The following is a 16360-nucleotide window of genomic DNA, read 5'->3' on the forward strand; positions in this document are numbered from 1 at the left end:
GGGACTCCACCACCTCCCTGGGCAGCCCATTCCAATGCAAATCACTCTCTCTGGCAACAACTTCCTCCTAACATCCAGCCTAGACCTCCCCTAGCAGAACTTGAGACTGTGCCCCCAGTCTGGTTGCCTGGCAGAAGAGACCAACCTCCACCTGAATACAACCTCCCTTCAGGTAGTTGTAGACAGCAATGAGGTCCCTCCTGAGCCTTCTCAGGTCACAAGGCATCAATTTTACCAAATATTGCTTCCACTGGATTCCAGCTCTGAGTCAGTTTGACTCAGATGTGAGTTTGACTCATGCCATGGGAAGATGGAGTTGACATGCAGCTGAAAAAGACTGGTGATTGATGTGGTCAATAGGAGCAACCTCCCCCTTACTTCTCAAGAGAAGCCTGCATTTTCCTGACAGATAGCAATAAGCTTAATCAGTCACATCTTTTCTGTGCCTGCAGGAAGAAGCTGAGCATTGCCACAGCAGCTGGTGGAGGGAAGCACTACTGCAACCTTAATGATGCCACCTCACTGTTTGGGTGTCAGAAAGGGCACATCTGGGGAGCACTAATGGATTTCTGTACAAGATTTCAGTGTGGAGAGAGAACAATTAAGTAGCTACCTGCTGAAGTTAAATGTTTAAAAAAAAACCATTACAGGAGAAATGGCAGCCAAGAGAGCTCTAAACAGTACAAACCCACACATTCTGAATTGACAGTAAACACAACTTTGCTTAGCACTAAATACACAGCCTTGAGCTCTGTGGTAACAGGTTGGACTTGATGATCTATGAGGTCTCTTCCAACCTCGATGATACTGTGATACAATTATCAACCCCTGGAAAATAGCATTGCAAAGCATGGAAAAAAATAACCTTGATGCAAGAGTTACAAAAGCACTTTTTAAAGTAGAGCCTTTTTGTTAAGAAAAAATAGAACTCATCACCTGCCTCTCGTGGCAGTGAATTAAGAAGGAAAAAAAGACCCTACCTAAAGGCATGCCTTTGGTTTAAAAGATCCCCAGTGGCAGAAGAGTCACACAACTCTAGATAGAAGTAACTGTCTGCAAATATTCCTGCATCTATCACTGCCTAATAAACCTCTGAGTGAACTGTGAGAATGGCACTGCAAACAGTTTCTTGAGATCAAAGCATTTCATGCCTCAGAGCTGCTCATATGCATTTTGTTTCTGTCAGCACATTCTCAGCTGTGGCAATTATTAGCACTTCCTAGGTGTGAGCATATGTGCAAGTCTAAGACAGTAAGTGGACAGCACCAAACACATGACTCCACTGTGTCAACTATAATTATCCTACTCTGCAACTCTCTTAGTGTTTGGAGGATGATCAGCCCAGGGAATCAATAACAATCAGCTGACATCCATCCAGTGCACACAGTCACTCTGCTGGTTGAAAGGAAGGAGTCTCTGAAAAGAGAGGAAGAAAAAAGATGACCAGAAATAGAACAAAGATTTTTTACTGAATCCTGACATGTTATTTCCTTGGAAGAGTACAAAGCATCCTACTTTGAAAGTGCTCTCGTATTAATTCTGTACAGTCAGAGCACTTATTTGTCTTTTCTTTTACCACAGAGAGCAAAAGAAAATGGGAGGTATCATCCTGCTGGAGTGCACCATCATTTCTTTAGGGCAGAAATCACATCACCACCTGTAAATGCTCCTTCTCCTAATAAACTCAGAGGTACAAACACAGGCATTTATAGCATTGTTCATTCTCTTAGACAGAAGCAATCTATACAGAGCAGCCTCTACTCGTCATTAGTGATGGCATTTGGCCAAAGAACAACCTGAAAAGAGAAGACTATCCCTTCTGCCACACCTGCTGCAGCACTGCCTGCTCTGCTAGGGCCAAAGACTCTGCTGGAGCACTCCTACTGCTCTGTCATAAGGGCAAAACAAACTCAACGCATTAAAGAATATGGCATTGTCTTTTCAAAGGTATGTTAAATGTGACTGTGTTAGACTCGATGATCTCCTTGGGTCTCTTCCAACCCCTAACATTCCCTGAGCCTGTGAACATGCTCTCAGGTCCCTTCTTCTGTGTGCAAACATCTGCATGATACAGGCAAATGTCCCCCAGCAGCAAAGTGCCCCAGCGCTTTCTATGCTTCTAGTGAAAGGTGATGCTATTACATGAGCCAGCAGTGTGCCCAGGTGGCCAAGAGAGCCAGTGGCATCCTGGCCTGCATCAGGAATGGTGTGGTCAGCAGGAGCAGGGAGGTCATTCTGCCCCTGTACTCTGCACTGGTTAGACCACACCTTGAGTACTGTGTTCAGTTCTGGGCCCCCCAGTTTAGGAGGGACATTGAGATGCTTGAGCGTGTCCAGAGAAGGGCGACGAGGCTGGGGAGAGGCCTTGAGCACAGCCCTACGAGGAGAGGCTGAGGGAGCTGGGATTGGTTAGCCTGGAGAAGAGGAGGCTCAGGGGAGACCTTATTGCTGTCTACAACTACCTGAGGGGTGGTTGTGGCCAGGAGGAGGTTGCTCTCTTCTCTCAGGTGGCCAGCACCAGAACAAGAGGACACAGCCTCAGGCTGTGCCAGGGGAGATTTAGGCTGGAGGTGAGGAGAAAGTTCTTCCCTGAGAGAGTCATTGGACACTGGAATGGGCTGCCCGGGGAGGTGGTGGAGTCGCCGTCCCTGGAGCTGTTCAAGGCAGGATTGGACGTGGCACTTGGTGCCATGGTCTGGCCTTGAGCTCTGTGGTAAAGGGTTGGACTTGATGATCTGTGAGGTCTCTTCCAATCCTAATAATACTGTGATACTGTGTGATACTGTGATACAGGAGAAACATAGAATCAGCCAAGTTAGAAGAGACCTCCAAGATCATCCAGTCCAACCTAGCACCCAGCCCTGTCCAATCAACTAGACATGGGGTCCTCAAACTATGGCCCACAGGCTGAATACAGTCCCCCGGGGTCCTTGATCCAGCCCGCAGGTATTTACAGACCCCCCACACCGCTGGGGACTGGGGGGGAAACCAAGCAGCCACTTCCTGCCACTTAATCCACTCGCCGACCTCTGCAGCCCCCAAGCATCTGCTGGGACTGGGCTGGAACCAAACTATAGCCTGGCCTCTGACAGTGTCTGAGGAACAGTGAACAGGCCCCCTGTTTAAAAAATTTGAGGACCTCTGACCTAGACCATGGCACTAAGTGCCTCATCCAGGCTTTGCTTCAACACCTCCAGGGACGGTGACTCCACCACCTCCCTGGGCAGCCCATTCCAATGCCAATCACTCTCTCTGACAACAACTTCCTCCTAACATCCAGCCTAGACCTCCCCCAGTACAGCTTGAGACTTCTTCTGTTCCTGCTTGCCTGGCAGAAGAGACCAACCCCACCTGGCTACAGACTCCCTTCAGGTAGTTGTAGACAGCAATGAGGTCTGCCCTGAGCCTCCTCTTCTGCAGGCTGCACACCCCCAGCTCCCTCAGCCTCTCCTCAAAGGGCTGTGTTCCAGGCCCCTCACCAGCTTCGTTGCCCTTCTCTGGACACGTTCCAGTATCTCAACATCTCTCTTGAATTGAGGAGCCCAGAACTGGACAGAGGACTTGAGGTGTGGCCTGGCTGCCAGGGAGAAGAGCTGTTCTCTTTTCCTTTGTAGCACATCTCGATGCATTTTGTGGAAAGGAACCAATCTTCAACCTCATTTTAGTAAACATATGCCGAGTTTATTCTTTGTTACTGCCAGGAAGCAGAATACATTTGACAATTGAACACATTAACTTCTCACAACTCTCTATTGTTATTTTGAACTGTTTTAAATATGTATTCCTTAAGCAGACAATATGCAGGTATGAAGGATGGGTCTTGCTGTACTGATAGAGTGTCAATGAGATGCAAACATGGTTCAGCATCATGTTAGATAATGGTTGGACTCGATGATCTCAAAGGTCTTCTACAACCAAAGCAATTCTGCGATTCTCTGATTTCATTTGGCTGTTGAATCAGCCTTGTTTGAAAAGAGAATGACAGGATTTAGAACTGATGGCAAAGGAGCCTGTCAGCAGGGCTGTTATCCATATGAGCCACTAGAGGACAATGTAACCCAAACTATTAGCTGTATAATTAGTAATTAAACTTCACTGGTAATCAAGCACTAAATATTACACTTGCAGGATAAAGCAGTTGAGCCAGATGCTTTTACTGGAGCACTGCCACAGATTTTTTTACATTCTCCAGTGAGAATTCCTCTATGAACTACCCACTGGAGCTGTAAAACTCAAATTAATCCAAAAGGTGGAGCTAAGGATATACAAGCAACAGTGTAATAGCTGTAAATGGTCTCCAGTCCCAGTCACCAGCTGAACATGATGCAATGCTTTTTAATGGATCAGTGACAAAGAAGGAGGAAAGGGCCTTTCTCTGAAACTACAGAAAACAACAGAGTCCTTGTCAGCATTGCATCTCATCATACATGAACTCTGATTGTGGAAGACGTCAGTCACATAGCATGTCTAATGAACCTACATAGAATCATAGAATCAACCAGGTTGGAAGAGACCTCCAAGCTCATCCAGTCCAACCTAGCACCCTGCCCTAGCCAGTCAACCAGACCATGGCACTGAGTGCCTCATCCAGGCTTTTCTTGAAGACCCCCAGGGACGGTGCCTCCACCACCTCCCTGGGCAGTCCATTCCAATGGGAAATCACTCTACAGTGGAACAGAAAACAGGAGGCTCAGAGAAGATAAAGGCTGTTCAGGTCACCTATCCACTAGTAGATACACTTTCAGACTTGGCATATATGAAAAGTAGAAGACATCTCTAGGTTTTCATGAAGACTTGCATGAATGAAAACTGGAAGACATCTTTAGGTTTCAGTGGGGCAAGGCATTGGAATGGGCTGCCCAGGGAGGTGGTGGAGGCACCGTCCCTGGAGGCGTTCACAAAGCCTGGATTAGTGCCATGGTCTAGTTGATTGGACAGGGCTGGGTGATAGGTTGGACTGGATGAGCTTGGGGGTCTTTTCCAACCTGGTTGATTCTATGTTATGCATAACCTTCTAATTCTCATAACTCATGAATAAAGAACAGTGGAATATGCAGATGCTCACAATTTAATGGCATGCTATTATACCTGACGTGGCATAAACCCCCTTTTGATCTGATGACAGTTTTTATTGAACTAGCAGCAAATTAAATGCAATGCAAAGTTTGTGCTGAGACATGGTCTCATGTGTTTGCTGACAAGTCTCACTGTAAATTTGAGTGTTGTGTTTACTTCGCTCTGCAGAGGAAAATACAAGATGCATTTTTCATGAAGAGCAGCAACAGGCATGCCATAGCAAACACAATTCAACTGGGGTGCAAATTTAATTACAAGCATGTTAAGTCCACATGGGGAAGCACTGTCAGCATAGCCTTGGCCAAAATTGGTTTAGAATGACTGGGTTTTTTTTCCCCCAGAGTGATTCAGTCACAGAATTAACCCCAATTCTAAATTATTTTTGTTTCTTTTTAAATATATTGCTTGTACCTACCTGCAAATGAGCAAGTATGCATAATAAAAACAGCCAAGCCCTAAAGTATCTTTCATTAATTACCTTTAGAATATATAGATATATACCCCTTAGAAACTTTTCAATCTGATTGTGTCTCCTCTTAAGGAGCTTCTAAGATGATTTATGAGTACATTTTTTGTTTTCTGTAAGCAAAGAAAAATCATACAGAGAATTCTTCTCACTGGCATAGTGTAGCAGGACACCTCTGGAAAGCCACCCCCACTCTTTTCTACTGATGGGAGAACCCAGAGAGGAAAACAGTACAAGGAAAAGACCCAGAAAGAGACTTGTTACACTAGGGAGGAGGCAAGCCAGGGATTACCAGCTGATCTGCAGACATACCCACCCTGCCCTGCCACATCCTGATTTTTCATTCTGAAGGGATAAGGGAAGACAAAAAGAGAAACCAGAGGATGAAAGTGGAAATAAAAGATGCAGGACCTGGGTCAAGGTGATCCCGAGCTCAAATACTGGCTAGATGATGAGTGAACTGAGCATAGCCCTGCCAAGGACAACTCAGGCGTGTTTGTGGCTGAAAAACTGAATATGAGCAGGCAATGTGTGCTTGCAACCCAGAAACTCAGTCACATTCTGGGCTGTCCCAGAAGAAGTGTAGCCAGCGGGTCATGGAAAGTGATTCCAGCCCCCTACTCTGCTCTCATGAGACTTCATATGGAGTATTTTGTCCAGCTCTGGAATCATTGGTGCAAGAAATACACAAACTTGCTCAAATGGGTCCAGAAGAAGGCTAGGAAGATTATCAGGGTCTGGAACACCTTTGAAGACACACTGAGAGAGTTGTGATTGTTCAGCCTGGAGAAGAGAGGGCTCCAGGGAGACCCTACTGCAGCCTTTTGGTAATTAAAAGGGCCCTACAGAATAGGTGAGGAAGTGTACTGATAAGATGAGGTCTAACATTTTCAAACCGAAGGAGAGTAGGCTTAGATCAGATATTAGAAAGAACTTCTGTACTGAGAGGGTGGTGACTCACTGCAACAAGTTGCCCAGGAAAGTTGTGAATGTGCCCCCCTGGAAGTGTTCAAAGTCAGGTTGGATGGTGCTTTGAGCAACCTGATCTAGTGCAAGGTGTCACTGGTCATGGCAAGGGGTTTGAACTAGATGACCTTTAAGGTCCTGTCCAACACAAACCATTCTGCGACAACCATTTTTGTGTATTTGCCAATAAGTGTTTTAAGTCCCCAGAGAAGGTGTTCTACACTAGGCTTGAAGTTTCCTTCTCCCATATGGAAGAATACTCACCTTGAACTGAAAGAAATATATTATCCATAGTTACATATATATATATATATGCATGCAAAGCCACAACGGGATTTTGAGGATGACCTTGTGTGACCTGATCTACCCAATCCTCACGATTCAAAGAATCATAGAATCAACCAGGTTGGAAGAGACCTCCAAGATCATCCAGGCCAACCTAGCACCCAGCTCTAGCCAGTCAACTAGACCATGGCACTAAGTGCCTCATCCAGGCTTTGCCTGAACACCTCCAGGGACGGTGACTCCACCACCTCCCTGGGCAGCCCATTCCAATGCCAATCACTCTCTCTGCCAACAACTTCCTCCTAACATCCAGCCTATACTTCCCCTGGCACAACTTGAAACTGTGTCCCCTTATTCTGTTGCTGGTTGCCTGGCAGAAGAGACCAACTCCCACCTGAATACAACCTCCCTTCAGGTAGCTGTAGACAGCAACGAGGTCACCCCTGGGCCTCCTCTTCTCCAGGCTAAACACTCCTAGCTCCCTCAGCCTCTCCTCATAGGGTTTTTGTTCCAGGCCCCTCATCAGCTTCGCTGTCCTCCTCTGCACACATCCAGCATCAAAAGCAGAACCAATTTTGCTTTCCTTTCAAGGCACTGACAGCTCTGTATCCCAAAACCACATTACTTCAGATATTCTTTTTCCTCTTTGTTAAAAGCCTGCATTGTCCTTTCCAATCTCAATTTATCTGATTTCATCCTTCACAAAGTTTCATTCAGGTGGCATTATTAGAGTTCACGATGCTGTACTGTACGTGAACCTGGCACACCACTTAAGAGAACAGAATATAATTCCTATTGTCCAAAACCAGAAGCATTAAGTCTTGAAATTACACAAATTACTGACATTTCTTAGCTTTTTCATTGTCTCAAAACCAGAAAAAAACCCAGACATGCTATTGTGCAGAAAATATAGCTGTAGAATAACATAAGTACATACAATCTTTCTTTTGGATTTACTTACAGAACAACAGCACTGTCGAAGTCAAGGATCATAGAATCATAGAATCAACCAGCTTGGAAGAGACCTGCAAGACCATCCAGTCCAATCTATCACCCAACCCTGTCCAATCAACCAGACCATGGCACTAAGTGCCTCAGCCAGGCTTTGCTTCAACACCTCCAGGGACAGCAACACCACCACCTCCCTGGGCAGCCCATTCCAATGCCAATCACCCTCTCAGAAGAAAAGCAGCTGTATATTTGTTAGCTATAGCAGAGAGGTCAGGCCAAGATAATTCATTTCAAATTTTATCACCAGCAATGGTTCTTAAATAAAGCATTTACAATACCTCCAATAATTTAATCATCTTAAATGCCCAGTACACTTAATTGGAGTTGCTAAATATGAAGTAGTAAGGGAAAATTCTATCAAAGGCAATCAAAGGACCCATTTATGTAGTTATCACTACCTGCTAGGTTGGAAACCTAGAGTATTTAACATTTTAAATCCTGCTACATATAAATCCCTATAAAATAGCTATTTTAGGAACATTTTTATGCAAGTAGAAATTAAAAGACTAAGATAGAGACTCTTCTGGGAGAGTTATGGTCACAAAACATTATAATAACTGCTTTATAAAGTGATATAACCTACAAACCTCTAATCATACATATTTACCCAGAAAACAATGGTCTGGTTTGACTGCATTTCCAGCAATTAATGCATTAGAATGAATGTATTAATTGTATATCAATTATACATTAATTCTACTTTAATTATAATTAGAATTGCCCCCTGGAATGAACACTGCAGTAATATTCCAGTGCTCCTTCAAATGAACAGCAGCTTCACCAATCTAAGCAGCCTGAGAGGAATTCAGACTCCAAAGTTGCAGTACAGATCACTTAATATGGTCCTACACTGGCACAGGATCATTTCCAGTAGCAGCACAATACCTCCAATAATTTTATCATCTTAAATGCTCAATGCACTTAATTGGAGCTCCTAAATCTAAAGTAGTAAGGTGAATTTCTACCAAGGCAATTAAAGGGCCCATTTATGTAGTTATCACTACCTGCTAGGTTGGAAACCTAGAGAATTTAACATTTTAAATCCTGTTACACATAAATCCCCATAAAATAGCTATTTTGGGGACATTTTTATGTAAGTAGAAATTAAAAGACAAAAATAGAGACTCTTCTGGGAGAATTATGGTCACATAACATTATAATAACTGCTTTATAAACTGATGTAACCTACAAACCTCTAATCATACATATTTATCTGGAAAAGAAGGGTCTGGTTTGACTGCATTTCCAGCAATTATTGCATTACAATGAATGTATTAATTGTATATCAATTATACATTAATTCTACTTTAATTATAATTAGTATTCCACTCTAGAATGAACACTGCAGTAATATTCCAATGGTCCTTCAAACAAACAGCAGCTTCACCAATCTAAGCAGCCTGAGAGGGAACTCAGACTCCCAAAGTTGCAGCACAGATCACTTAATATGGTCCTGTGTTGGCACAGGATCATTTCCAGTAGCAAAATATCAATGGGTGGACAAAGTTTTAATGTGAGGAGAACATTCTGGAAGTTGTTTCTTTTAAACTCATGCCTCTGCTACTCGTTTGTCTCCTACAGCTCCAATGGCATTAAACATTTCGTGTGAGAATTTACTTCTAAACATCATAGAATCAATAAATCATAGAATCAAGCAGGTTGGAAGAGACCTCCAAGATCATCCAGTCCAACCTAGCACCCAGACCTATTCAGTCATCTAGACCATGGCACCAAGTGCCTCATCCAGTCTTTTCTTGAACACCTCCAGGGACAGCGACTCCACCACCTCCCTGGGCAGCCCATTCCAATGCCAATCACTCTCTCTGCCAACAACTTCCTCCTAACATCCAGCCTAGACCTCCTCCAGCACAACTTGAGACTGCGTCCCCTTGTTCTGTTGCTGCTTGCCTGGCAGAAGAGACCAACCCCACCTGGCAACAGCCTCCCTTCAGGTAGTTGGAGACAGCAATGAGGTCTGCCCTGAGCTTCCTCTTCATGCCAACTGGGTAAAAGAAAGATGAGGACACATCATACCTTGGAGCAGGCTGATAACATCTGTCAAAGGTAGCATTCTCTAAGAAGAATACTCTCACAATCCATTCAAGGCTATGATGGCCTTCAAATTTCTCCAGGCACCAATAGACAAGACCTATGTCCACCTAGGAGCCAGTCACAGCCCAAAGACAAGTCTTACTCCCTCTCACAGAATCATAGGCAAGGCTTACTCCCTCTCACAGAACCATAGGCAAGGCTTACTCCCTCTGATAGAATCATTTTGATTGGAACAGACTCTTAAGATCAAGTGGAGAGCCAAGTCCACCACTGAACCATGTCCAGCACATCTGCATGCCTTTTAAATACCTCCAGAGATGGTGACTGCAGCCTGCTCCAGTGCTTGACAACCCTTTCAGGTGCAACCACTGGTGTGCTCTCCTTTAGTGCAACTTGAGGCTATTTCTTTTCATCCTATTCTTTGTTACTTGGGAGAAGAGGCAAACATCTACCTCACCACAATTTCCATTCCAGTAGTTGGAGAGCATTACAAGGTTTTCTCTCAGTCTCCTTTTTGCCAGACTAAATGCATAATTGCAGTTCTCTCAGCCTCTCCTCCTAAGAGCTGCTCTCCTGACTCTTCACCAGCTTCCTCTGTGTTATGTTCTTGTTGCCATCTGTAACCTCATTGCTGCAACCCACATTCTGGTCAAGATGAAGTGCATGGGGCAGCAGTATGCAGCCACAGGTGGACAGTGCACTACCTCTTAACATCTTGGATGCCTGGGCACTATTATAAAGATACCAAACCCAAACTGCTGTTGCCAGGTTAGTGCAGGAGAAGAAAGAAAAAAGAGGGGGTGGGAAGGGGGGCAGTGTGCAGACAGAGGGAAAGGGGAGGGGGGAGAAGAGGTCTGAGGTATTGGACAGAACAGTTTTTTTTTGTTGTTGGGTATTTTTTTGTACCCAATTAGGAGCTTTTTAAATGAAGGTTATTGCTTTCTAGCTACAATTTAAGAAGCCAACAGCAGTGATTTTACATGACAATGCCTCAAGGCAGGCTTTTTGATGGAGGATCCACACAGGCCTTTTCAAGTTCATGAAGAAACCCAGAGCTGGTTTTAAAGCCTAACTGATCGCTTGGGAGAGGCATCTGCCAGTTAGACATATCCCTTTGAAAGGCCATCTGTTAGGTGCAAAGTGCCAAATTTCCTTCTAGACCCAAAGGGGCACACAGGCTGTGGAACTGTGATCAGTTTAAACTCAGCAGTCCCACAGCTGCTGCTGCCAGGTCCTGAGAGGCCAGTGGGGTGCCAAAATAAAGGCTGCGATGGTTTTGGGTGTTACCCGCCCCCCCACACTTTGGAAATCACCCAGACTAGACTCAGCCAGCTCTGGAAATGGAATGAAGCTTCTATTTACAGCTTAGCACAATATACAAGCAGATATTTACAGTATATACAGTTATAGACAGAAATATATAAAGTAAAAGGTAATACAGAAACACAACAGCCCTCCCAGAAACCTGAGTCCCCAGAGGGGCTCCCAACTGCCCTTCCACCTTCTCCCACCCCTCTCAACCTCACCCCAGTCCCAAGGAAGAATGGAAGTGCAGCCAGGGGGTTAGGAAGCAAAGTGGATTAACCAGAGAGATGGCAGAGAGGCTGGAGAGATTAAAAAATGCAACTCCGAGCTCCCCAGCAGAAGCAGTAGTGCCTTATCTATGTTTGTGTTCTTGTTCTTATACATCTCAGCAAGCCTAGGAGTGAAGTAGACATCACCATTTTTTTTTTTTGTTTGTTTCACAGCCTGTGATCTAGTCCTTCTCACCAAAACATTCTAGCTAGGCTCAAACTAGCACACTAGCTTTCACAGCATCAGCCAGAGCAGGGGCAGCAAGACACTGCAGAAAACAAGCAGTTGTACTGGTGTCCATACTCCCTGACACTGCTGAAAAGGGCAGGCACAGAGACTCTGGTGCCAACAGGAGGTAGGGAATACCATCACCATCCATTTGGAGGTGTTAAAGCACCACTGGCACAGATAACACCAAGTGACTATGAATTTATAACAGTTATGAATAATGTAGGAGCACCTGGTGTAAGAGGGGATAGGATAATGATTTCTGGGGAAAGTGATGAAGATGTATGTTTTTATGCTATGGAAAACTCCTGGGACCATGGATTCAGCGGTACATGTCTTTAGGAGTGATCTCAGTTGTGCTAGTTTGAGCTTAGCTGGGATACTTTAGTGAGAGGAATTAGATGATAGGCTGTGAAAAGGAAACAATGGTGATGGCTGCTGCACTCCTAGGCTTGCTGAGATGGATTAAAAACAAGAACATAAATATAGATAAAACACTTGCTCTCTGGTTTTGGCTGCCTCCCTTCTCTCTCTGTAACCTGCTGTCTGTGTAACTAATCCCTCTGCTTCCTAATCCCCCTGGCCGATTCTCCAAACTCACCTTGAACGTAAGGAAAAGTCTGGGATAAGGTAGAGGGGTGGGAGAAGGTGGAAGGGCAGTTGGGAGCCCCTCCTGGGGGCTCAGGTTTCTGGGAGGGCTGCTGTGTTTCTGTATTACCTTTTCAGCTTGTATCTTTCTGTCTATAGCTGTATAGATTGTAAATACCTGCTGGTATATTGTGCTAAGCTGTAAACACAAAGCTTCATTCTTCAATTTCCAGCTGCTGAGTCTAGTCTGGGTGATTTTCTCAAGGGGCATGAGGGGCAGGTAACACCCAAACCACCACAGTAGTGTACTACAGCACTGCAAGAGAAGAATACTGACTTGACAAAACCACAGTGGCTATGAAGTGTCATTTCTTTGTTTCATGACCTTGACTATTTTAGGACCCATTATCCTTTGTTGGTATGGCAAAAATATGTCCCTGTGTATTGACTGCTTGCTTTTGCATTGCTTGCTCTAACTTTTGATGTCAGTATGGTTTCAGAGATCCCTGTAGTAACCTGCCTCTGAGTGTGCTTGGCAGCAACTTCATTCTCCCATGTTCAAGGCACGGAGCTACGCTCCTTGTCAGCTTTCTATTTCCCATGGCAACTGCCTCCTCTCTTCTTAGGACTCAGAGCTATTTTAATTACAGCTGACTACTCACACAATCCTACATTCTTTATACTCCTTATACCAGTAATCAAGCCATGCTGTCGAGGGATGCACATACTCTCAGCTCAGCTCCACCATCCTGCATTGCATTGCAATGCTACCCAAGTGCTGGTTTCCAATTTGCCTGCTGAGACAATTTTTGACCTTGCAAATGCTGGCTAGAAATCGGAACAGTGATGCCTGTGAACAAGTGCTTCTCCATTCTCCTGCTGTGGGAGGACTGTGCTGCAGGAAACTGAGAGCATGTCATGGCACCCTGTGCTAGTTTGAAGCTAGCTAGAGTGTTTTGGTGAGAAGAATTAGATTACAGGCTGTGAAAGACAAACAACAGTGACGTCTACTTCACTCATAGGCTTGTATAAGAACAAGAATCAAAACATAGATAAGGGAGATGCTCTCTGTCTGGGCTGTGGGCTACATTTCTCTATCTAACCTAAGCTGCCATCTCTGTGATTAATCCACCTGCTTCCTAACCCCCCTGGCCAACCCTCTAGTCTTCCTTGGGCATAAGGCAAGATGTGGGGTAAAGGAGAGGGATGGGAGGAAAGGTGGAAGGGCAGTTGAAATCCCTCCTGGGGACTTAGGTTTCTGGCAGGGGAGTTGTGTTTCTGTATTACCTTTTAACTTGTATTTCTATATATAGCTGTATATATTGCAACTATCTGCTTGTATATTGTGCTAAGCTTCATTCAATTTCCAGAGCCCCTGAGTCTAGTCTGGGTGATTTTACAAAGTGTGGGGGTGACTGGGAACACCCAAACCATCACACACACAGACTCAGGGCTGACCAGCAGTACAAGTAAATCCATTCCTCAGCACAGTGCAGCTAAATTAATAAGGCTGTGAGTTTGAATTAATTAGACATGCAATTAATCCCCATACTCAGCTCACAGAAGATCATAAAAACAATAGGAAAATGGATCTCAAAGAGGCTCCATGGCAGCATCTGTCTTTGCAGAGATAGGAATAACTTTATGTCATTCGTGGTATCTGCCTAATCTCTTCTTAAATATTTCCAGTGACAGATTCCATCCCCTTTACCAGAAACTTGTTTCCTCTTCTCACTTCTGCCTTTGTCAGAATGTCTTTTGAATGTCTAATCTGAACTCAAGTCTCATACTGCAAGCAGAAAACAGTATTTCTTCTCCCATCCACAAAACAGGATGGGAGAAGATTTGTTTTTGCAGGAAAACAAATGCATCTGTACTTGTACACTGGAATCTTGCATTCACCCACCTCTCTGAGGAGATGATCTACCACTGAGAAAACTCCTTAGATGTCCTTACACTGCCATACAGCAGTGATGCAGGGAGATGGCTGATGATTATAGAATCAACCAGGTTGGAAGAGACCTCCAAGATCATCCAGTCCAACCTAGCACCCAGCCCTATCCAGTCAACCAGACCATGGCACTAAGTGCCTCATCCAGGCTTTGCTTCAACACCTCCAGGGACAGTGACTCCACCACCTCCCTGGGCAGCCCATTCCAATGCCAATCACTCTCTCTGCCAACAACTTCCTCCTAACATCCAGCCTAGACTCCCCCCAGCACAACTTGAGACTGTGTCCCCTTGTTCTGTTGCTGCTTGCCTGGCAGAAGAGCCCAACCCCACCTGGCTACAGCCTCCCTTCAGGTAGTTGTAGACAGCAACGAGGTTCCCCCTGACCCTCCTCTTCTCCAGGCTAAACAAGCACAGCTCACTCAGCCTCTCCTCATAGGGTTTGTGGAGGTGAAAAGGAGACTCCAACTAACATTTCATATTCCCTCTCATACCTGGTCCTACAGAATGGATTAGGAAAGGAGTAACAAAGAAGCAGCCATTAATAATTTTAGAAAGCAACAGCTAAAGAATACAAAGAAACTATTCATGGGTACCAATCTATTTCGAGTATTCATCTGGGACATGCTCTGTCGTGCTGCAGAGGAGCTGTGAGAGCTCAGCATCAAAGCGCCTCTGTAAACCTCTGCTCATAGCAGAGCTTCCCTCATGGAAGTTATTCTTGCAGATTGCCAGCTGCAGAAGTGTTTCTAAAAGCTGCTTGTGAACCTGCACCCACCACCCTCACAAGGACAGCAGACTATTTCAAGCTGCCCTTGAAAAACATCAATACAGTATAAAAGGCTGCTCCAAAAGAACGAGCAACAACAGAGTTAAACTTCAGAAATTCTCCTCCTTCTCCATCAGAACAAAGACACAGCAAATAAAAACAACTGTGCCACAAAACTCAAATGTGGCAAATTCTACTGTTAATAGGAGAGTATTTCCTCAAGTCAGGAGTCATTTTGATTAAAACCCATGTAACATTACCCATCTGCTGCAAAACACAGCACAGCATTCTGCAGTTTCTTTGACCTTGTATGCAGAACACCCACCCCCACTTAATTCTGCTGTGGCAGGAGCAGAAACATCAAATCAGAACAAGAAGTTGACTCATAGTGAAAAGATAAAAGGGGCTTAATGAATAATGCCTTTATTTCTCAAAGGCTTAGCAATTGTATTTTAGATACTATAATTTATTGACTTAGGTGGCAAATGCAGCTGAAGATAAGCACTCCCTCTGCCTGGAAACTACATCCTTTAGGATTGGATTTTACACATAGTTTTAATTCATTGCAGCACACATGGTGACTCCTGAATACAAATGCCTACGTAAAGTAAACTGCACTAAGTGTTACTTGAAGTTATTGATATGGACAGTAAAAATACCTGTACTCAGAAAAGATTTTAGTGCTCCAAGTTGACCTTCTTGTGGCCTTCCAGTATCTGAAGAGGGTCTACAAAAAAGCTGGGGAGGGACTTTTTAGGCTATCAAGGAGTGACAGGACTAGGGGGAATGGAGCGAGGATGGAGGTGGGCAGGTTCAGACTGGACGTAAGGAGGGAGTTCTTCATCATGAGAGTGGTGAGAGCCTGGAATGAGTTGCCCAGGGAGGTGGTTGAGGCTCCATCCCTGGAGATGTTTAAGGCCAGGCTGGATGAGGCTCTGGCCAGGCTGATCTAGGGTAGGGTGTCATTGCCTATGGCAGGGGTGTTGGAAGTAGATGATCCTTGTGGTCCCTCCAACCCTGACTGATTCTATGATTCTACTCTCGACTATCCAATATAAATCGGTACAAAACCTGATCTTTGCCTTTTCCTTTATTTATCTGAACACAGATTCCATATTTCACAGATTAGCTTTCTATAGCTATGAAGAGGAGGCTCAGGGGTGACCTTATTACTGTCTACAACTACCTGAGGGGAGGTTGTGGCCAGGAGGAGGTTGCTCTCTTCTCTCAGGTGGCCAGCACCAGAACAAGAGGACACAGCCTCAGGCTGTGCCAGGGGAAATTTCGGCTCGAGGTGAGGAGAAAGTTCTTCACTGAGAGAGTCATTGGACACTGGAATGGGCTGCCCGGGGAGGTGGTGGAGTCGCTGTCCCTGGAGCTGTTCAAGGCAAGGT

At 44.8% G+C, this 16360-nt stretch overlaps 1 protein-coding gene across 11 annotated transcripts in view; it reads right to left on the reverse strand.

Moving 5' to 3' along the window:
* Positions 1 to 16360, reverse strand: part of BICD1 (BICD cargo adaptor 1) — a 239414-nt gene that overhangs the window by 60718 nt on the left and 162336 nt on the right. The gene's annotated exons all lie outside the window — the stretch shown is intronic.

This window comes from Pogoniulus pusillus, chromosome 15, assembly GCF_015220805.1.
Source record: "Pogoniulus pusillus isolate bPogPus1 chromosome 15, bPogPus1.pri, whole genome shotgun sequence".
In the NCBI taxonomy this organism is placed as follows: Eukaryota; Metazoa; Chordata; class Aves; order Piciformes; family Lybiidae; genus Pogoniulus; species Pogoniulus pusillus.